Here is a 24,440-nt window from a genome sequence, read left to right as displayed (position 1 = left end):
TTTCCACTGTAACTTCAAATCATGGGTATTATCAATCTTTTCCACTCTCCGAACCACATTCAGTACTGTCTACAAACAAGTTGCTATGAGTACAGTGAAACGTCTCAAGACCGGACCCTCTGTAAATCGAAATTCCCTTAAAACCCAACATTTTACAGAGTCCATTTTTAAAACAAGTACAGAACGTAACCTCCCAAAACCGAATCCCTCTTAATATAGGACAATTGTCTTGGTACCAAGGGTGTCCGGTTTACAGGGGTTTCACTGTATTAGTACAGTGAATAAAAATGTTAAAGAAGAATACTGAATATTGTTTAATTTACAAGAACAGAATAGTCGATTTTATATCATGTATTCATCATACTTAGATGTCTAGTGTAGTTATTTATAGGTCAAGGTTTTATGTTTGTAAATTGATTCGTAAAGTGTGTTTTGTTTAATGACACCACTAGTGCACACAGACTAATTCATCATCGGATACTAAACTGCTAAACAATTGATAATTCTGAAAATATAGTCACAGGGGATGGGACGTAGCCTAGTTGTAAAACTGTAAAACATTCAAATTATTCAAATCAATCAAAGATCAATCTTTGTCAGTGGATTCATTGGACTATTTTTCATTCTAGCCAGTGCTCCACAAATGTGTAAAAAACCCAACTGTGATATGCACTGCCCTGTGCTGAGGGATGTGACGTACAAAAGATCCTAATCAGAGAGTACCGTAGTTCATGGAGTGGTAGTAATAAAATGTGTGATAAAATCCTACAGGTATACACAAACAAGTATATAAATGCATAGGTACAAATACACACAAGCACGAGCACACATACACACCATATAAATGTATATTATGCCCAAGTGATAATGGAATAAAAATCACTAAGATTATCTTTATAAACCAAGTTAACATATGAAAGAAAGAAAGAAATGTTTTATTTAATGACACACTCAACACATTTTATTTATGGTTATATGGCATCAGACATATGGTTAAGGACCACACAGATATTGAGAGAGGAAACCTGCTGTTGCCACTTTATGGGCTACACTTTTTGATTAGCAGTAAGCAGGGCATAAAATGTGGCACAAAAGATTTTGTCGTTCATCTGTCAGTTATGCAAAATCAATATCGACACGAACGACGGATCGTTCATGCAAAAACTATAATCGCTCGTCAGAAAATGTAAACGGACGTGTTTTGGTTAATATAACTATTTTTGGAATAAAATAATAAGAGAACGGGCCTTGCATTGCAGGTGTGAGAAAAAAACAATGTACACGTTTGAACTCGGCATCGCAGTCAATTTAATACAAAGTCGGCACTGTTATTAGAAGTGTCAATAACATTTAGTAACATAGTCGCACGTTCCCTTTCATCATTTCGCTACGTACGGAAAACAATACGCGGTTTGGAAATTAAAGCGGTTTATGAGTATTTATTATATTCATGGGCTACTCTTTTCGATTAGCAGCAAGGGATCTTTTATATGCACCATCCCACAGACAGGGTAGTACATACCACGACCTTTGATATACCAGTCGTGGTGTACTGGCTGGAACGAGAAATAGCCCAATAGGCCCACTGATGGGGATCGATCCCATACCAACCACACATCGAGCGAGCACTGTACCATTGGGCTACGTTCCTCCCTCAAGTTAACATATGAAGGGTACACTAAAATAACCTTTGATGTCCAAAGTTACTCAGTATTATAACAATCATGTACGTCAAGGTCACAATGACACACTAAATTAAAATCCTCTAAGTATGGTAGACCATTAAATGTACTTGGTAAAGTGTGCTTTCTTGGGCATAAATATTCCACAATTGCAGAGTTGTAAACATTGAAATTTTAAAATATCACCTTACCAAAAATGTGACATCACTGATTATTCCCATAGACCCTCCATATTTGTATCCAGTCAGCCAAGTTCATACTGCATTCTGAATCGGCCTAATGTGGCGAATTCAAAACCGTATCATACATGTATACATACAAGTAGTTTACTATCATTTAACCTTTCGAACACTCGAGTTGACAATACAAGACTGCCAATTTCATCTTAGCATGAACATGCATAATGGCGATGTACAAAGGTCAAGCAATTCCAGTCAGACAGGTAATGGAACAAAGGCCAAGGTCACTACATTTGAGATCGTACATAAAACACTATTGATTTATTCAGATCTACAGCCATGTGGCTCATACAGTGCACATGTATGCATCATTGCTGAAACTATACTGACACACAATGAAAACGCAAAACAGATATATTTCAATATTTTGTTGTGATTAATGAAAAACATATTTATTGGTACACAGTTGTGGAGCACTAGCTGAAACGAGAAATAGCCCAATAACTAACCCACAATGAGTGCATGCATGGTTAGTGCATGTAAAATGTAACCCCTCCCTCATAAATCAACCAGTGCTCCATGTCAGGAATATCAAAACATGTCATATTTGTTCACCTGTCCATGGGAAAGTTCATATAAAACATTTTTGTTTTGTTTAGTGACATCACAAGAGCACATTGATATATTAATCCTAGGCTACTGAACATTTGGTAATTGTGAAACACGATCTTCGGGGGAAAGCTCCCTACATTAGCAGCAAGAGATCTTTTATATGTAATTTCCCCAAAGACTGGACAACACATACCTTAGCCTTTGATAAACCAGTTTTGAGGAACGGATTGCAATGGGGAAAACCCCACCGAGGTTTAATCCTACGATTCAAGCCCATAAGGCAAGAACTCTACTACTCCCACCCCTCCCTCAACTGCATATAAAAGATCTCTTGCTGTCAAGTTCATTCATTTCATTTCAACTTATTTTCGTGCTTATTCAAGCATGCTGTCCTGGGCACACACCTCAGCTATCTGTTCTGGCTGTCCAGGACAGTTTGTTAGTTGTTAGTTGGTTAGTGGTTAGTGAGAGAGAAGAGGCTGTAGTGGCCTTACACCTACCCATTGAGCCCGTAAGAACTTGCTCTGGGTTGGAACCAGTACCAGGCTGCGAACCCTGTACCTACCAGCCTTTAGTCCGATGGCTTAACCACTACGCCACCGAGGCCGATTGCTGTCAAGTGTTATTATAAGTAGAAGTAAATGAAGCTCACATGGTGTCAGCAACATTTCTCTCTCTTTCTAAACTATATTAAGACAAAAAAGTTTAGCAATTTGGTAAATGAGCTTAAAGGAACAGCCCTGAGTTTACAACCAATGTAAAATGTATCCGACCAATAGTCTTTTCAATGACGTACAATACAAATTAAAATACATTTTCTTATTTAGAATATTAGTGTCTGTATATCGAATGCATTTGCGGTCGTATACTAATGTTTGTAGCACTCAGTTTTTACTTTAATTCGTGATATATATTATTTCATAAGTACGAAGTTATTGGGCGGTAAAATCCGGTTTGGGCTACTACAAGCATTAGGACAACAACAAACACCTTGTAAATACAGACACTGATATCCTAAATAAGAAAATGTATTTAATTTGTATGTTACGTCACTGAAAAGGCTCTACTGGTCGGAAACATTTTACAATGGTTGTATTACTTGTAAACTCAGGACTGTCCCTTTAAATAAAAAAAAGAAAGAAAGAACTGTTTTATTTAACAACGCTCTCAACACATTTTAACAACAGTTACACACATGTACAATTATATGGCATCAGTTAAGGAGTTAAATAGAGAGGAAACCTGCTCCTGCCACTCCATGGGCTACTCTTTCAATTAGCAGCAAGGGATCTTTTATATGTATCATTCTACATACCACGACCTTTGTTACACCATATGTGGGCACTAGCTAGAACAAGAAATTAAATAATTTTAAGAGAACTTACATCGACTTTCAAAGTGAAAAAGACACTGCATACATCATTTGTCAGTATAAGTGTAAGGAGATTTTTTATTCAAAACGAAATGTGTAACTGTTACATCATTGGATGCAGGCCTTCACCTTAAGTTTTTTCACATGTAGCCCACCCGGCTAACAGGTCATAAAATCTAGTAGCCCTCAGTAAAAATTGGTAGCCCCATAACTTTTTTTTTTAAAAAGCAAAAAAAGCAAAATCATTTATTTTTATTTAAACATGTTTTAGGGTGGGGGTTTTTTATACGTGAAATATACACTTATTAAAACTGCATGATAACCTTTAATGAACAATAAAGATTTTTGTTTAAATCATTAAAAAGAACACTTATTAAAACTGCATGATAACCTTTAATGAACAATAAAGATTTTAGTTTAAATCATTAAAAAGAATCTGCGGAAAATATTCAAACTACAACATTAATATGTGACAGAATGAAGTGTCTCATATGTGGCATTATAATATTTTGTAAGCCTTGATTATGAAATTAGGCCTTAAAACAAAGTAATAATAATAATCCCTACCTAACTACCCACATTTGAAACTACTGGTCAGAAATGGACAAAACAAAATATTTTTAAGGATGGCCTCAAATGAGGGGTACCATCGACTGTTACGTCATTGAATCATTTTCAATGCATATGCAACTTATTTTTAAAGTTCAATATTGACAAGCCAAATTGCTAAACTTTTTTTTGTCTCAGTATATTAACCAATATCCTGGACAATCAAGTCCCAGTAACATGTATTGTATGTCCAGGAGAGCATGCCTGAACATTAATGGAATCTCGGCACAATACTAAATTATATCATCATTAATGAAAGAAGCCAACTAGTGGCAGTTTCTATAGCAATAGTTGGTAGCCTGTCTTTCAGCAAGTTTCTCATTTACCACAAAATGAAGATCAATCCTTTGGCAGTGTACACCTACATACAGTGTAACCCCTCTAAACCGGACACCCCTGAGACCATGACAAATAACTGGTTTTAAGAGGGATCCGGTTTAGAGAGGTTAAGTTATGTCCTGGTTTTTAGAAAGGGACTCTGTAAAACGTCTGGTTTTGAGGGAATTCCGGTTTACAGAGGGTCCGGTCTTGAGAGGTTTCACTGTACATGCATTATGCATACACTACAACTCAACATGTGTACAATGCAAACTTATTGTAAGAGAGAGGTACGAGAAAAACTGGTTATATATAGCCCAACAGTGTGAACACTTTGTACTCAGTGTGAAAAATAGCAGATTCTGCAGATATTGGTTGGGGACAAAAAACCATCTGTACTTTTGTTTTTTCACCGTCTAGAATATACTATTACAGTTAAGGTAAAATAGGGGGCGTGGTTTTATAATTCACTGTCAAGTCACTCTCAATGCATTCCTGTAAAATGATGATAAAATTCCACACCCTAGCAAAAATTTGGCTTACAGAGTTACAATTTATGTACAAGGTAAAAGGCTTTGATATGTGCTGTGCACACATTATTGCTTGTTTTGGGGAAGCATTAATATTTCCTTCTTGAAACTTGTTTGGGTATTTATTGGGTGGGGAGAGGGGTTGATTTGTTCAGTTTTGGTTTTATTTATTCTGGTTTGCAGATGTTTTTTGTTTTGTGTTTTTCACGTAACCATCCATCTCTACTAACTGCACAGCCACATGTTTAAAAATAATACACAGACATCCAAAACCATCAACAGGCAGGACGTAGCCCAGTGGTACAGCGCTCGCTCGATGTGTGGTCGTTGTTGGATCGATCCCCGTCGGTGGGCCCATTGGGCTATTTCTCACGACTGGTATATCAAAGGCTGTGGTATGTACTACCCTGTCTGTGGGGTGGTGCATATAAAAGATCCCTTGCTGCTAATCGAAAAGAGTAGCCCATGAAGTGGCGACAGCAGGTTTCGTCTCTCAATATCTGTGTGGTCCTTAACCAAATGTCCAACGCCATATAACCGTAAATATAAATGTGTTGAGTGAGTCATTAAATAAAACATTTCTTTCTTTTCAAAACCATCAACATACGCACATGTGCATGTAATTACTAATCAGAAGTAACTGTATTTAACTGGAAAATATCTTAATGAATCATACAAGTACTTCCTTTAGTGTTTCCAATACCAATATGACTGTACATACAAATACATTCATACCTTTTATAAAAATTTATTAAAAGCTAGAAGGAATATAAAAATGACAAAACAAACTAAATAACATACATGTTGCAGGGATTCTAGAATTTTTTTTAAATCCACTAGCCATGGGATCAGTGATTTTAAAAATTTACTAGCCACGATTAAAAATTCACTAGCCCTACTGTATTTTAATTTAATACAATTTTACTAAATAATAGTAATAATCAGATATGTCACCTAAAGGGGGAGATAAAGCTTTAAAAAACTATCATTGTGGGGTGGGCAGGATATTTATATTTACAAAATCGACTTAAACTGCAACATTTGTCTTCTTTATTTTTCACTAGCCGTTGGAAATGGCAGTAGTTGCCCAACATTGAATATTACTAGGCATGGGAGTGGGGCTACCATAATCTAGAAGCCCTGTGTTGTAAAAAAGCAGGACGTGAATTAGTTATTAATTAATGAACAAGGGCATGTATGTGTACAAGTAGTTATACAGTCAATTCATTATTTCAGTGTAATCAATCACTTAACATGATTGCCGAGGCAATTCATTTCCTCAGCTGACTAGATCATCTCCCTGCACCCCGCAGATGCCACTGTAACAAAGTTTGATGGATGCCCAGTAATTAATAACTGCCATTCACAATTTAGTGTGTCATGTTCTGAGCCAGTGATTAAGAAAAAACATTATTTCAAAATGCATGTGGGTTCCATCAGGTTATTTTTTAAAGCCCAGAAGCTGTATGACATTTAATAACAGTAGCAATCTGTGATGGTTTAAAGTTAAAACGCGGAGCTCAAACAGTAGTAACGAACAGTGTTCGAAATAAACACTTGTCTGTTTGTCCTGACAAGTAAAAAATCTGCTCGGACAAGCAAAATGTACCTCAATGGTTGTTCAGTGGGCAAGTAAAATTTGTTAATGCAGTTTAATTTTTGAGCAATCAAAAATAGGTCCTTGTACTTGAATAAAACAAAACATTTATTTGCACAAATAAAAATATTGGTGGACAAGAAGATTTCTAAATGTACTTGTCCATTGGACCAATGAAAAATTCTGCTTATTTCTATCACTTTTGGAAGGAAGGAACAAATATGGTGCAGACATATGGTTAAGAACCACATTGATAATCAAAGAGGAAACCTGCAGTATCCCACAGACAGGATAATAACCTACCACAGCTTTTGTTACAACAAACATTACGTTTTTGTTTTGCTTAACGACACCACAAGATCACATGTCACTGTTGTTACAAGAAATATCCCAATGGGTTCACGGACGGGGATTGATCCTAGACTGACCACACATCAGGCAAATACTTCACCACTGGGCTAAGCTCTACTCACAAGAATTGTGGAAGGAAGGAAGGAAATGTTTTATTTAATGATGCACTCAACACATTTTATTTACAGTGATTTGGCGTCGGACATATGGTTAAGAAACACACAGATATTGAGAGGAAACCTGCTGTCACCACTTCATGCACTACTCTTTTCGATTAGCAACAAGGGATCTTTTATATGCACCATCCCACAGACAGGACAACACATACCACGGCCTTTGATATACCAGTCATGGAACACTGGCTGGAGCGAGAAATAGCCCAATGGGCCCACCAACAGGGATCGATCCCAAACCAACAACGCATCAAGAGAGCACTTCATCACTGGGCTACGTCTTTGTGGTGTCTGACATATGATTATTGTGATACTTGGGTCTAGATAGTGAGAACAATACTATCAGTATGGCTTTGATATACTAGTCATGGGGAACTGGTTGTAACAGTAAAACCCAAATGGATCCACCAAGGGGAGAATCAATCTTACAATACACTGGGTCAACTAATTATACAAACTGGGTCAACTAGGTACAGGGTTAAACCCCAGAAACCATTAGTTTAGATCAAACTCTATACCTGTACTTAAATGTATGACAATATGCCATTATTTATTGGGCATTTTAAGTCGGGGAATACAGGGATGTCATTAATAGGTGTCTGCCTGTGATTTTTCGTCACCTACTTAATATTCGGGGTATAGAATTACAAATAAATACTTCCTGACTGAATATTCTTACTTTTACATTATTCATGCATGCTGATAACCTTGTGATATGCACTGGAAAGTTTATCCCTGATTGGTTAATATAGTTGGTAGTTAAAACCTCTGCTGTTCCTACTGATAATCACCAAGCAATCTTTATGTCCTTCAAAAATCTAGTTCATTAGATAACCTGTGTTCACACATATTTTTAAAATACATGCATGTATAGAGATCTACAAACGTACTTAATGCTCTCTCTCTCGCTCTCTCTCGCACACACACATACAGGGCAAGCTCGGGGTGAGTTAAGCAGAACATTTCGCCAAATTATCAATACTGCTGTTATATTTTTTAAATAGCAGGCAAGAAAAAATTAAAATATGGCCTGCTGAGGAAAACTAGGGTCTATCGAAAATAAGACAGCACAGGGCGAGTGGAGGATTGGGGACAGTAGTGTTTCTGCCAGAAAGAAATTTTTAGGTATGGTGCTATCGAATTGAATGCAATCACAGTCAACAGGGGGTATGGGGGGTTGGAGGGGTGGGGGGGCCTAGCCCAAAAAGAAAATTGGTTATGTTTAGGGTTAGGAAAAGAGTAATTAATTTTGTCAAAAAGTCTGCAAATTTTTTGGAGTATGGCACCATACCTGTTTTAACCTATGGCAGAAACCCTGCTCAATGTGTGGAAAATTAGGACCTCTGAGATGTATTCTAGAGCATTATAAAATTTAAATATAAGCGAATCATGAGCTCAGCCTCAGCTAAATAAAAGATGATATGATCATACATACATCTGTCTCCTGAAAAATGACCTGCGATTTTTTAAAATAATTTCAACAGGTGCATTTTTATTTCACCAGCTAGCTAAAAAAAAAAAATGGACTGCTTTTCGCATTTTGCAGACCAATATTTTGAGCCCTGAAATATTGATAACTGCATAAAATCATTTCACAAAATTAACACAAAATTTGCCACATGTATTTAAAATTTGCAACTGGCCAATTTTGCACATTTCTACAGTTAGCATTGTACATGTGTATTTATACAGCAAACACGTGGTTCATCCAACCTCATCTTCAAAGAAATTACTTTAAACATTGAAAAAAATGGAGTAATTTCTCCTGCATTGTTTCACTCAAGCCCACCGGTAACACATCTACGATTACCATGTAATGGATTCGCAGGCCTTCTGCAGGCCAAGACAAGAATTTGCTGGCTAAATTTGGTTGTTTCTTCACCCTGAGAGTGAGTGTGAGAACGCAAGTCAGTGCAAACTGCAACGCTTGCTAGTCATGCTAACCCGTACTGGTGGAACAGACAATAAAAACATCGTTTTCAAAGTAATACGAATCTGAAAATAATAAGCTGTCAGAAAGGGTTGCCTCCACAGTACATTAAGCTCTAGTTTATGGTTCTGGAACAGACAAGTAGCGAATGCCGGTCATTCTTTACAAGTACACATATATGTATCTGTATACATGTACATGTAATATTTATGTATTCCTCGTGAGACTAATGGAACCAGTAATTTAAAATTCAATCAATGTGCTATACAGCGCTTTGAAGTAACTGTGAAGTTCTGCATAGCTAAAGCATTTTATGGGCTGTGTGAAATTTATTATCCGTTCAATAAAATTGGTAAAAAAAAAAAAAAAATCGAAAGCATGACATGCCAATGTAAAATAAAAAGTGGTACTTTTTACTTCTTTTTTTAAAAACTTCAATTGATAATGCCACTCCATATTGTGGTTAATAAAACAACAAAGCCCTAGATATGGGCCTCCTCCCGTCCTAACCAGCACCCAATATGTATCTGGTATAACAAAGGACATGGTATGGGATGTACTGTGTGGAAAATGCTAATAAAAAATCCCAGGTTATTTGACAGTAAACGGTTATTCCTTTCAATATATAATTTCAGTAAGTTAGATAACAAATATTTGAAATAGCTTTGGTTTTAAAATGTGCTGAGGTGTTGCTAAACAAATATTTTCGTCTTTTATTTACAAACTGTACAGTGCACCTACTAGTACAATATTTGACCTTTAAATATGTATGTACTGTTTTGGAATGTGTTACACACCAGTTTATTTCATTCACAAAATTGCTAGCCATTTATCTTATACAAATTAACTGTATATTGCCTTGGCTTTCAAACAAACCCCAGCACAATGACCTTGAAAATACATTATACAAGTTTGTACTTCAGATCTGTTTCTGTCACATGAAGTTATTCACACCCAGCAGTGAAATGTCTCACAAAAGAGAAATATTAGTTACACATGCCTACAATGACATCCCTGTACCAATCGCATTAAGGCCTCCAGCAGTCCAGACTGGGGGCGTAAGGTGTTGCCAATAACTGATGAGTAACACATTGCTGGTGAATGTACATACAGTTTGTATATATATATATATATTAGTTAAAGTTTGTTTTGTTTTATGATATCACTAGAACACATTGATTTATTAATCATTGGCTACTGAATGTCAAACATTTGGTAATTTTGATATATAGTCTTACACTAGTTACAGAGGAAACCTGTTAAATTTTCCATTAAAGTTAAAGTTTTTGTTCAACGACACCACTAAAACACATTGATTTATTGAATTTGGTACGTACATTTGGTAATTTTGACAAATAGTCTTACAGAGGAAACCTCACCTGCTACATTTTTTCATTAAAGTTTGTTTTGTTTAACAACACCATTAGAGCACATTGATTTATTAATCATCGGCTATTGGATGTCAAACATTTAGTAATTTTTACGTACAGTCTTACTGAGGAAACCTGCTACATTTTTCCCATTAAGTCAGGTCATGTAATAGGGCTTAACATGCACATTCAGAGCAAGCTGTTGTAGTGCATGCCTGTCATGGGCACAGGTGTCGACCCATGCCGGTTCCTCCATCCAGGACAGAAATGGGTTTGGGGTGGGTGGGAGGATGGACCGTGAGTGCAAGAGAGCACCAGCAGCCCGAACAGGTTCAATAATTGGTGAGGGCACATGGGGGTTATTAAATTTTGAATCAGAATGTCCCATAAGATTAAGTCCAAAATATAAAGATTGTGAAGTTTTCATAAAGTAATTTGGTGCCTAATTTGGAACAGTTGAGCCATTTGAATAAGTTTGACTTAGTTTGCCAAATTATAGCATATACTGGAACCTTGCCTATTGGGAGGCCTTTTCCCATTAATAGCAAGGGATCTTTTATATGCACCATCCCACAGACAGGATAGCACATACCATGACCTTTGATATACCAGTCATGGTGCACTGGCTGGGACTAGAAATAGCCCAATAAGCTCACTGACGGGGATTGATCAGGCGTGCACTTGATCATTGGGCTACGTCCAGCCCCCACATATATATACCGGTAGAAAACAAAAAGGAAGAAGTGTTTTATTTAACGACGCACTCAACACATTTTATTTACAGTTATATGGCGTCAGACATATGGTTAAGGATCACACAGATTTTTTTTTATAGAGGAAACCCGCTGTCGCCACACAGGCTACTCTTTTACGACAGGCAGCAAGGGATCTTTTATTTGCGCTTCACACAGACAGGATAGCACAAACCATGGCCTTTGTTGAACCAGTTATGGATCACTGGTCGGTGCAAGTGGTTTACACCTACCCACTGAGCCTAGCGGAGCACTCACTCAGGGTTTGGAGTCGGTATCTGGATTAAAAATTCCATGCCTCGACTGGGATCCGAACCCAGTACCTACCAGCCTGTAGACCAATGGCCTGCCACGACACCACCGAGGCCGATATACTGGTAGATGCATTTGCTAACAGTAAATTTAACTGTATATCCATTCACATTGTGCAAACCCAGTCACCAGGATGTATAAGGACACTACACTGACCTCACTCACCATCCATTAACTAGTGTTGGGAATTGGTTGGCATTTCATCATCAATCATAATTGGTCTGCATAAACTATTCATTTCAACTTCTTTTCGTGCTTATATCCAACTAAAGTTCAAGCACACTGTCTTGGGCACATACCTCAGCTATCTGTGCTGGCCGTCCAGGACAGTTGGGTTAGTTGTTAATTGTTAGTGGTTAGTGAGAGAGAAGAGGGTGTAGTGGCCTTACACCTACCCATTGAGTTGTTAAAACTCGCTCTGGGTGGGAGTCAGTACCGGGCTGCGAACCCTGTACCTACCAGCCGTATGACTGATAGCTTAACCACGATGCCAAAGAGGCTGGTTGCATAAACCAATCAACTTTCAATTACACAATCAATTAGTATTATATATATATGAATTTAACAAAGAGTTTAATTATTAGGACAATTTTTTAATCTAAAATGGGTATAAGCATAAATTGAAAAAAAAGAAAAGATGATACAAAATGGAACAACAAAATCCAGTCCACAGAAGTCAAAGTTATTTGTTTTCATTTTGTTTGTTTGTTGTTTGTTGTTGTGTGTTTTTACGTTTTATTTGTGTTTTGCTAGCTTTTGGTTTTGTTGGGGTTTTCTTTCTTTTCTTGGGGTGGTGGTGGTGGTTATGTTACTGGTTGCAATGGTTAAGACATCCAAGTTAAGCCGTGTACATGATATACATCTGGCTGTTGTGTTTATTATCTTGGTACCTGTTTTACCCGGGGCAGGATGTAGCCCAGTGGTAAAGCACTCACTTAATGCATGGTGGGCCCATTGGGCTATTTCTCGTTCCAGCCAGTGCACCACGACTGGTATATCAAAGGCAATGTACTACCCTGTCTGTGGGATGGTGCATATAAAAGATCCCTTGCTGCTAATCAAAAAGAGTAGCCCATGAAGTGGCGATAGTGGGTTTCCTCTCTCAATATCTGTGTGGTCCTTAACCATATAACTGTAAATAAAATGTGTTGAGTGTGTCGTTAAATAAAACATTTCTTTCTTTCTGCTTTACCCCCGCCCTGAAAATCTCCTATGGTAAATTTCCTGTGACACCACCTGGGCTACTGCACAGCTTAGTGCAAGATGTACCACTACATTGTCTGTCTCTGTCTCTGTCTCTCTCTCTCTCTCTCCCTCCCTCTCTCCCTCTCCTTCTCTCTCACTCACTCACTCACTCACTCACTCACCATACATGTATAAGCTGTCTAGGACAGAAAGTTAATAGATTTTCAAAGTAAGCTGTAGGTGCATGTACATGCATACATATACTGCTGACGTTACATCATTCTCCATAAAATTCTCTTCAATTACCAATACCTTAGCATTAAGTGATCTGTTTAAACATTTTCCTATCTGGTCACCATGCTTTTCTCCCTTACTGTATTTTGTTGATACACTTTTACTATACTAGTATTTTGTCTTTTATCAATCTTGTTATTTTGATATAAAACTCAAGGCAAAGTCCATGTACATCCTAATCACTCCCCAAAGAAACAACAGCTTAAGCCATTGAACCTAGGGTAATCAGTTTGCCAGACGGACACTGTAATCACTGAACCATAAAGTAGTATTCTATTTTGGTGGAATGCTCAGATTTTACACAAAAAGCTGCTAGGTGACATATCTAGAAGTTAACATGTTTTAAAGTGTAAAAAAAACCCAGCTGCCACATTAATTTCAACAAGTATGTTTTCACATCAACAGTTCTGTCAAATGTATCTGATGCAATTTTTATGCCATAAAAATTTCTATATAAATTATTTGGACAAAAATTATCACAAATATGTATAAAAAAAACAACTGCCACATTAATTTCAATAAGTATTTTTCACATCAAGAGTTCTGTAAAAACTATAGGGTGCAATTTTTATGCATTATTTCTATAAAAAAAATTGTATTTGGACGTATATTATCACAAAATGGAAAGAGGAAGAAGTTTTTAGGTTTCATACAATCTAAACAAACGGGACTATAATGATCTCAGTAATTTTGGAACAGCATGTTTCTTCTTCTTGTTTTTAGGGGGGGGGGGGGGTTGGGGGTTATCACAAGTAACAATTGGGGGTATGGAAAAACAAACTAAATCCCCATCTGCTAAAGGCTTCAATGTAAATGTTCAAGAATATTTTGTATCATTTTAATCTATTTTAGTGTTCAAAATGTCTTTCCAACATGGTTTGATAGTAGGCATGTGGGAGTGGTTGTTGTGAGCAATGCGTTATAAATCACTTTAACCGAGTATAATCCAAAGCCCTGACAAGGGTGCAATCTTTGTTGGGCAAAATTTACATGTACATACCAGTGGGTGTAAGAGATAACACCATGGGTGACGTCACTGTTGTGTGAGAACTCTAATAGGCTATAAGAACATACCAGACAGTAGGAGGCAACAAGGGTGAGAACTAAAAGGCACAAACCAGAGGGTGTATGAAATAACACCTTGGGTGTCGTCACTGTTGTGTGAGAACTATAATAGAAGTGATTGCCCTAGAAATTAGGAATGGCATGGTAGACCAAACACTTTTGGGGCATTTTTACCATTTTTGGGACACTTGTTTTTCATTAAAAATACACAAAAATTAATTAAAATAAACATTAATGTAATTTATGTGCTTGCTTTAATAAATGAATGGCAAAAGATATAAAAGGCATATTTTATTAATTAATAATACCTTTTTTTGTGTTTTATAAAGGCAATTTTAGAATTAATTACTGAAAAAGGCTCGTTTAATCTCAGGGCAGCATGGTGCTGATTAAGGCAAAATGGTGTTAGACTATTGAGGCATGGTACTGCACCATGCTAAAACAAGCTAGGGAAAACACTAAATAGGCTATATGAACATACCAGACAGTAGGAAGCAACAAGGGTGCACATTGGTTGGTTTATTCTAAATGCTACTGCTTAAAAAGTCCTCTACATACATGTAGTAAAAAAAAAAAAAAAAAAAAAAAAAAAAAGTTTTATTTAACGATGCACTCAACACATTTTATTTACGGTTATATGTCATCAGACATGTGGTTAAGGACCACACAGATTTTGAGAGGAAACCCGCTGTCGCCACTACATGGGCTACTCTTCCGATTAGCAGCAAGGGATCTTTTATTTGCGCTTCCCACAGGCAGGATAGCACAAACCATGGCCTTTGTTGAACCAGTTATGGAACACTGGTCGGTGCAAGTGGTTTACACCTACCCATTGAGCCTTGTGGAACACTCACTCAGGGTTTGGAGTCGGTCTCTGGATTAAAAATCCCATGCCTCGACTGGGATCCGAACCCAGTACCTACCAGCCTGTAGACCGATGGCCTAACCACTACACCACCGAGGCCGGTCTATACTACATACATGTAGTGCCTAGAAGTCAGACACTAGATAGCAAATACTGGATCTATGTCAATGCTCTAAGTTTTTATGTTTGAAGCACATTTTGTACTAACTACTGGACCATGTTGCCAGTATTCTATCCTGCTATGTGTGAATGCTTTCAGCGTTAATGTATAGATAGCTTCATGGCAAGCTACACACATGCATATAAATTTATTGCTCTATGAAAAAATGCCATTCAGCAATAAAATCTGTCACAAAAGCTAACAATGAAAATAAAAGAATATATGATTCTGTGCATTCCTGAATATATAAAATAAAACCGGAAAACCCCCAATAAGCAGGTTATGAAATTAGCATGTTTTCTAACCCGGCTGGCATACTGTACGTTTTTTAACAGGACCCTTAAAATATATATATATATATATACCGGGGTATACTTTTTTCTTCTTTTTTCCCCCCTTGCTCCAGCCAGTGTACCATGACTGGTATATCACAAAGGTTGTGGTATGTGCTATCCTGTCTGTGGGATGGTGCATATAAAAGATCCCTTCAGGCTTGCTACCAATTAAACAATGTAGCAGGTTTTCTCTAAGACTATATGTCAAAATTACCAAAGGTTTTACATCCAATAGCCGATGATAAATAAATCTATGAGCTCTAGTGGTGTTGTTAAACAAAACAAACTTTTAACTTTAACAAATTTTAGCTGGCTTTTCACTGTTGCCTGGTTGTAGTACTTCCAAAATTTTGCAATCAACCTTTCAGTACATTAACTGGGTAGGATTAATTTCCCACATTAACTTTGTACCCTGTCATTCTGTGAAGAATTTAAAATCAAAATTTCACTCTACGTACAGTGAAACCTAGTGATGGGATTACCTCTAGATGACCCGAGGTCAACATTAAAAATAATCAGTTTTTAAATACATGTACAATACATACAATTATAATTATTTTCAACCAACTGCAATATTTTGCTCATAATATTTTTTTTTCCAATATCAATTAAATTCATATACATGTAAGTATGAATTTAAAAAAAAGTCAACTATAAAATAAAGTGCATACCAACTAACTTCCTGTTAAAATGATGTCGAGTTAAGGAAAGGAAAGGAATATTTGTTTAACAACACTTCAGTACAGCTTATATAGTACATTGGCTCTTTGGTGTCTAGTAGTAACATGTTCATGTTAAAACTTGGTCTAACTCGCTGCGACCAAGTTCAAAAAAAGAAAAAGCATAGCACAAAGGTATCTATTACATGCAATTTCCCAAAGACTGGAAAGCAAATGCATCATTTACATTGATATGCCTTTGCATTTCCTTTGATGTGTCAGTCATGATCAAGGTAGAGATACGTGAATTTTAAACATGATGAGTACACTAAGGCCAATCAATCCTGTAACCTATAGCACCTCAGGTAATCACTCTACCCAGGGATTCTAGAATTTTTATAAAATCCACTAGCCATGGGATCAGTGATTTTTTAAAATTTACTAGCCACAATTAAAAATTTACTAGCCCTACGTTAATACAATTTTACTAATTAATAATAATCAGATATGTCACCTAAAGAGGGTGATAGAGCTTTAAAACACTAACATTGGGAGTTTGGGGTTGGGGGAATGCTATTCATATTTAACTGCAACATTTGACAAAAAAGTTTCACTAGCCTTCGGGCATAGCAATAGTAGTTATTTACTAGCCCCACCTTGAATATCACTAGCCATGGGAGTGGGGCTACCATAATCTAGAAGCCCTGCTCTACCACTGAACTATAGCCCATCACAAAATGTTGAAGAAAGGTCCTAGGTGTATAATATATGTACCACCATTATTCCTGAAAAAAAAGCTTGTTTAAAAGTGGTTTTGTTCAATGACACCACTAGAGCACATTGATTAATTAATCATTGGTTATTGGATGTCAAACATTTGGTAATTCTGACACAAAAGTCATGAGAGGAAACATGCTACGTTTTTCCTAATGCAGCAAGGGATCTTGTATATGCACTTTCCCACAGACAAGAAAACACATACCACAGCTTTTGACCAGTTATGGTGCACTGGTTGGAACAAGAAAAAAAACCCAATCAGTTGAATGGATCCACTGATGTGGTTCAATCCTGCAACGCAAGAACCTCAAGTGAGCACTCAACAGACTGAGCTAACTCCTGCCCCCCCCCCCCCCCCCCCATTCATAACTGCTTTAGTATTAAATTCTACCTAACAAAAAATGTTCCACAATCAATGCACTTAAACATGTATGTATAGTGCCAACTATATGCATGTACCATGTTTCATTAATTGCTTCAGTCCATGAAGGACATGTCAACAGCTGGTATAAATGACTAATAGAGATGTAGAGCATAGATTTGTAATATGGAAAATATCAAGTGAGATGTTTTATTTGCATACATGTATGTATACTGATGTCCAAAAGAAACTATACCAATTCTCTGAGGGACTACTGAAGAAAAAGAAAATATACTGCATATTTAAAATATTATATATTCATGAGAGTGGTGTTAGGGCATGTCGGGAACACAATTTTATTCCATAAAACCATTTTATTTTCCTTATCCAACTTATAAAGGAAATTAAATAAGTTTTTCTTGGTATAGTTTCTTTTGGACGTCAGTATATTTCTCAAGCCATGCATAATATATACTACTCAAAAGAATTTAAGGGTCAGACGATATTTTCGACATTATTTTCTGAATGTCAATTATATTAGCTAGACCATAATGTCACGCATGGTATTGTTCCATTTTGACGAAAGTGGGTCTAAGCAACCCATAAATGAATTAAAATCGACTGTCATTGACACTGTCGACTAGTTCTAATGGCGAAAACATGCTTACATTTGCACGTAAATTAGGGCGAAAGCGAAAGGTCTGCTAAGTGCCCATAACTTGCTTTTTCACAAAGCGCTTCATTTGCACGCTTTGCATGTGTATTCCATGTTCCCAATGCTGAATTTCCGTATAATTGGAGCTTGCGTTCGTGTACGGTGCACACTCCAAATTCGACAATGGTACAACGTCATCTGACTATCAAAGATCGAGGAAGGGCTATTTCTTGGCTTCAGGATGGCAATACGCAAAGAAATGTTGCTCTGAGACTTGGTGTCAGTCAGAGTGTCGTTGGCCGACTGTGGCAAAGGTACCAAGCAACGAATTCTGTTCGAAATCGTCCACGTTCGGGAAGACCCCGAAGCACTACAAATAGAGAGGACCGCTACATCACCAATATGGCTCTACGTCAACGCACAACCACTGCACACCGATTACGTGACAATCTGCGGAATGCGACTGGAACTCGAGTGTCTGATCAAACCATACGCAATCGTCTGAGAGCCAATAATCTACGCTGCCGTCGCCAGGCTGTTCGACCACCACTCCTACCACGTCACAGAACGGCCAGACGTCACTGGTGCACGCTTCATCTGCGGTGGCAACGTGTTCAGTGGGGTCGAGTGTTGTTCACTGATGAGTCCAGGTTTAGTCTCCAGTTCAACGACGGTTGGGTTCGTGTCTACAGACGTCCTGGGGAGCGCTTCGCTGACGTTAACATTAGACAACGTCACCGGTTCGGTGGTGGCAGCGTCATCTCTATCCACCACAGGACCCCCCTCTATGTGGTGGATGGCAATCTGAATGGAATCCGCTATCTGAATGAGATTATCCGGCCGTTGGTTCTCCCAGGCCTTCAGCAGATTGGCGGCGGGGCAGTTCTGCAGGATGACAATGCCAGACCCCACCGCGCCAGGGTGGTAACGGACTTTCTCAGACAACAAGGTATCGCCAGGATGGATTGGCCAGCATATTCGCCTGACTTGGCCCCAATAGAGCACGCCTGGGACGAATTAGGCAGGAGAGTTCGGGATAACCATGCCCCTCTGGCCAACCTTCATGATCTGGGTCAACTTCTTATGGCAGAGTGGCAGGCCATTCCCCAAGAGTTCTTCAGACGTCTGATCAACAGCATGAGGCAACGATGTGTCGAGTGTATTCGCGCCAGGGGTGGATTCACACACTATTAAACGAATGTTCTAATGTGTAAAATCCATGTTTGACAACCTTCAACTTTGACAGCATGTCATGTGACTTTCTTGTATACAGTGACGTTTATTTGTGTTTTTTTGTAAATATGGAACAATAAATTAAATTTTTGGTGTAGTTTACATCATCAATCTAATACACTCTGAAATTCTTTTGAGTAGTATATATAATACAGAATTAAGATTTTTCTAATTATCCCAAAGGACTTATTAAACTTGTAAAACTACTTCATATTGCTACTGATGAATTTAGTTATTTGTGCATTCAGTTTTAATACTTTATTATCAAATGATGGTTACAAAAATAAGCATGAAAAAGAATTTTTAAACCTTGTATAATTTGCTAAATATTTATGCATTGTGATGAACATCCCTAGGTGCAACTATAAACCAAGTTTCAATGACCTAAGACTTATAGTTTGTGAGAAACTGATGTAAAAAAAAAAAAACTAATGTTAAACTTTAATGCAAAAGTTAATGTTTCCACCACCGTCACTTAATAGCTGTATCTCACCTTTTCAATTCATAAAGATACAAAAACTGAATTAGAGCTACATGTAGGTCAACAACATTATACGTGCATGCCACTGAAGACAAGTCAGCGAACCATAACATAAGCATCTAAATGAAAACAGCTATTTTATTATGTGACAGAGAAGTTTCAAATTTCTGACGACGACACATTTCCTTCACTTCTTATTCAGGAGTACCTGAATAGCATATATACTTAATAGTGTAATCCAACCCAGGAGCAGGTGCGGGGAGGTGGAATATCACAAAATTTTCTCTTTTTTCCCCACAGACAGGCAAGCACATACCACGGCCTTTGTCCAGTTGTGGTGCACTGGTTGAACGAGAGAAAAAAAACAATCAGCTGAATGGATCCACTGAGGTCGTTTTATCCTACAACACAAACATCTCACGCGAGCACTCAACCAACTGAGCTAAATCCTGCCCAAATAATACATGTAATGCTGTATTTCCAGACACATGTGCCGGGGGAGGGCTGCTCAAGTACATCGTCTTTTATTCACAATACATCTTCACTGGTAGCATGACTAATCCCCCCCCCCCCCTCCCCCATAAGCTTTAGCAGTTAGTCTAGACATCCATCCCTGCTAAATAAAATTTCTGTGCACGCACCTGATTAGACTAGTACACATTTTATGCACATATGAAGCAGTTTGCAAACTGTTAGGTCAAAATGAATGATCTGTAGACTATTGATCCAGGTTTTCCATTATGGAGAGTTGTAAGTTTGCAATGATTTTACACCGATGTCAGTGATGAACATACAAAAACCATACACACGTATATACCATGTGTGTACAACATGACTGTTCAAAGGGCTCTGATTAATATATCTATATGTATGGCTATCATCACGGAGGAAAGAGGAAATTTTTTATTTAACAATGCACTCAACACATTTTTAATTAGATACCTTACATGAACATATGTGGTTAAGGATCACACAGATCATGAGAGAAAACCTGCTGCCACCACAACAAAGGCTATTCTTTTCTCTTTTTTTGGCAGCACAGATCTTAAATTATATATGACCATCCCATAGACAGGATATTACACACCACAACTTTTGTTACACAAGTCATAATGGATGATTTATTACACAGTGTACAGTCCAACAACCCATGTCTGACGGTTACTCAAGGTCACTAGTATACATACATGTACAATCTGTTAATCCAAAGCTACCAGTATGGGGGATGATTGTTCAAGGTCACTAACATTAGTAGTTTGTTGATCATTAATCCAAGATCATCACCAAAGAAGATGAATATTCAAGGTCACATTGTAGAAACACCATTAATTATTAAATATAATTGCATAAATTGAATTCCATTAATTAATTTATGCATCACTGGCAATTAATAAAGATCATAGTTTTTTAGAATGGTTGTGTTGTAATTAATCCATTAACTAGTCACCATCTCCTATAGAGGATTATTCAAGGTCACTATCATTTTGAATAGTCAAAGCATAGTCTGGACATTAATTCAAGGTCAACATCATAGAAGATTAATCCAGATCACTATTTTGTAGATTGTTTAAAACTGCAATGTTACCACCATGCATGTTGATTATCCACTGGTACACTGAACATAGCTGATCAATTCAGTGTTGACTGCCATCATGGAGAAGGAGTTTCAAGGTCACCAACTTTCATCAATGGTGGCATTTCAGTACAGTAGCCCAAGGTCAGCGGCATAATCCATTAATCCAAGGTGAAACAATCCAGATGTTGATTTTTGTATACAAATACATACAAACAAATAAAGAATATTCTGTGGTGCAGTTGGTTCAAATCCCATCAATAGATACTTTGTGTTTTTGTTTTATCTGTTTTTAAAGGATACTGTTCCCCCCCCCCCCCCCCCCCCCCCCCCCCCCCCGTCTTTCATTTTAAATTTATTATCAAGCTTATAATAGTTATATCCACTAAAGAATCAAGCATGGACTAATGTTTATAAGTGGGAACGACATTAGTGTAGTGGCCTTAAAATCTGTCCACCAGTTTTAAGGCCGAAAACTTGAACCACTAAATCACCAGTTTTTCTAACCACAGGTAAGGTAGGAAGGTACATGCGCCTCAATCTAATTAAAATTAGCTCCACTATTACATGTGGATCTAAAGACAGCCAGTTGGAGCTCATGTCCACCAATCAAAACCTTACTTGCAGAATCCTGCCAGTGATTTAAAAATAATTTGAAAACATTCCGAATTATCCTGAGGGTATACGACATGTTTTGTGTGAATTACGAATGCCTTAAAACATGTTTTATTTTATAAAATAAATAATTTGTAATGTAAAACTGAAGACTGATAACCCACCCCGTACGTATTGATATGGTTCGCTGTACTGCGGCCACTAAAATAGACTCGCCCGATATTTTTAGAATTTGTATGCTCCCAAATAACGTTATAAAAGGCGAAGTGTGATTGGTCAATATTTAAATTATTATTTACAGACGAAATATTACCTGGACATTGGGGACTACGCAGTGTTGTTAGTTTTAAATCACTGGCAGGATTCTGCAAGTAAGGTTTTGATTGGTGGACATGAGCTCCAACTGGCTGTCTTTAGATCCACATGTAATAGGGGAGCTAATTTTAATTAGATTGCATGCGCCTGTACATTATTTACATGTATACCTACATACACATCCACTTAAGGTGCCAAGACCTAGACATATAAGGGGAGCCATCACTCACACTCCCCTGAGACTAGTTCAAGGAAAGTAATGTTTTTAGTTCCCTTAGTATGTTACTTAAGGTATCAACATAGTGTTATCTTAAATGGCTCCCCATAATCTAAGTTAGGGGATTAATTAATCACATCCCTCTGTTTTTTTAAGGTGAGGTCAGGTTACCTATTTGTCCATCCCAGGCATAGTTTCTGTCTTTGCCAGTGACTAAGTCCGGACCAGAAATAACCAAATCAATCTCATCCATACAACCGACGCTGCACATAATATATAACTGGTCCAAAATCTGATGACTTGTAGTACCTTCTACATAGGTCTGTCATCGCAAACATTCCTTAAAAAGTTAACTACTTAATAATCACTGAAGCATAACATGCCCTTGTCTACACATATCAGATGTTTTTATAGGCGAGAGGTTTACTCAAATTACTCCCACCTTCAAACCTCTAGTTAAACTGTCAACTGAGGTCAATGACAGGATATTCTTGCACCATTATTTTGGCTTCAAATAGCCGATGATTAATTAATCCAGTGGTGTCATTAAACAAAATAAACTTCCCCACTGACAGGACAGTATTAACAAGTCTTTGATATACCAGTCGTGGTGCACTGGTTGGGACAGGAAAAACAATCAGAAAATGGGTCTACTGAGGGGGTTCAATCCTACAATGCAAGGACTGTAGGCAAGCCCTCTACCAACTGGATCTAAAATAAAATTATGGTCAGATATAATGTTACTTCTTGTTCAGTTAGCTATATTTCGATAATTATTATGTATATCTCACATGCTAATATGAGAACTGAAACACCATCACAACCTACCTTACTCCCCCCCCCCCCCAGCCCCACCCCGCCACACCTTCCGACATTTAATTATATTTTCGCACCTGCCTTGGAAATGATAAAATATTATTACAATTTTAAAAGTACATAACAACAATAATACCAGTCACGAGTCATTAACCATCACTGCTTCAGTCTTGTATATTACCTTGATTGCAACATAACGAACAGAAAGTAACTCCGTTGAAACATGACGCCTCGATTGTTTACGGTAAAAGTGACACGGAAACCCGTTTGGCTTACCCAAACATGGGCACCGGCTGTCGAATAACCGAAAGTAAGTGTTTATACACCGGTATTGTTTTAAATACTGATGCGGACATCTCGTGTGCTGTGCTCTAACATGATTATGCAAAATAGAACTTAAAATGGCACTTACCTGAACAAGTAAGTGAGTAAAATTAAAAGGATCGGGTCAGGTTAACTCTCTAAGCGACGCCGGGTTTTTGCTGGGAATGGTCCACATGCGCGGAGTGGGATGCGCACAACACAGAGCTGGATCCTAAATTCACAGCGTTCCAGTAGAATGACAAAATATTGCTTACCAAAGGGAGATAAACTTTACTCAAAACATTAGTACCGCAAACAAATATAAACCAAGTTTACTAGCTGTTTGTTTGTATTTTCAGTCAGAGCCATGGGCATTCCAAGCATACTTTTACTTTGACCAGGGCTAGAAATGGGGCGGAGGAAGAGGAGGGCGGTTAGTTAGTATTGGGGAATCGCGTGAATTGAACATATTTTTTTGTTACCCGGCGCCCCACCCCCGTACCCGCAATGAACAGGCCCGTAAGAACGATATTAAATTAGGATGAAGAGTACAACTGGCTCTAGTGGGGGAGGTGGTACTCTACTGGGGGCACAAGGCACTTTCCGATGGCAAAAAAAAACCTTCAGAGTTTTGTGCTAAAGTATGTGTGCCACTGTGTGTGTGTGTGTGTGTGTGGGGGGGGGGTTACAGACCCTTCCCCCCCCGTTTCCTACGGGCATGATAAAAGTAAAGTTTGTTTTATT

At 37.7% G+C, this 24,440-nt stretch overlaps 1 protein-coding gene across 1 annotated transcript in view; it reads right to left on the bottom strand.

The window, feature by feature from the left end:
- Positions 1-23,929, bottom strand: part of LOC121383541 (hillarin-like) — an 87,094-nt gene extending 63,165 nt beyond the window's left edge. Inside the window, exon 1 of the mRNA XM_041513628.1 lies at positions 23,806-23,929. The gene's annotated coding sequence lies outside the window, so the exon portion shown is untranslated. The remainder of the gene's footprint in view (positions 1-23,805) is intronic.
- Between the last annotated feature and the right edge of the window lie 511 nt (positions 23,930-24,440).

Source organism: Gigantopelta aegis, chromosome 10 (genome assembly GCF_016097555.1).
Source record: "Gigantopelta aegis isolate Gae_Host chromosome 10, Gae_host_genome, whole genome shotgun sequence".
NCBI lineage: Eukaryota > Metazoa > Mollusca > Gastropoda > Neomphalida > Peltospiridae > Gigantopelta > Gigantopelta aegis.
This window is presented reverse-complemented; position numbering and strand designations above follow the sequence as displayed.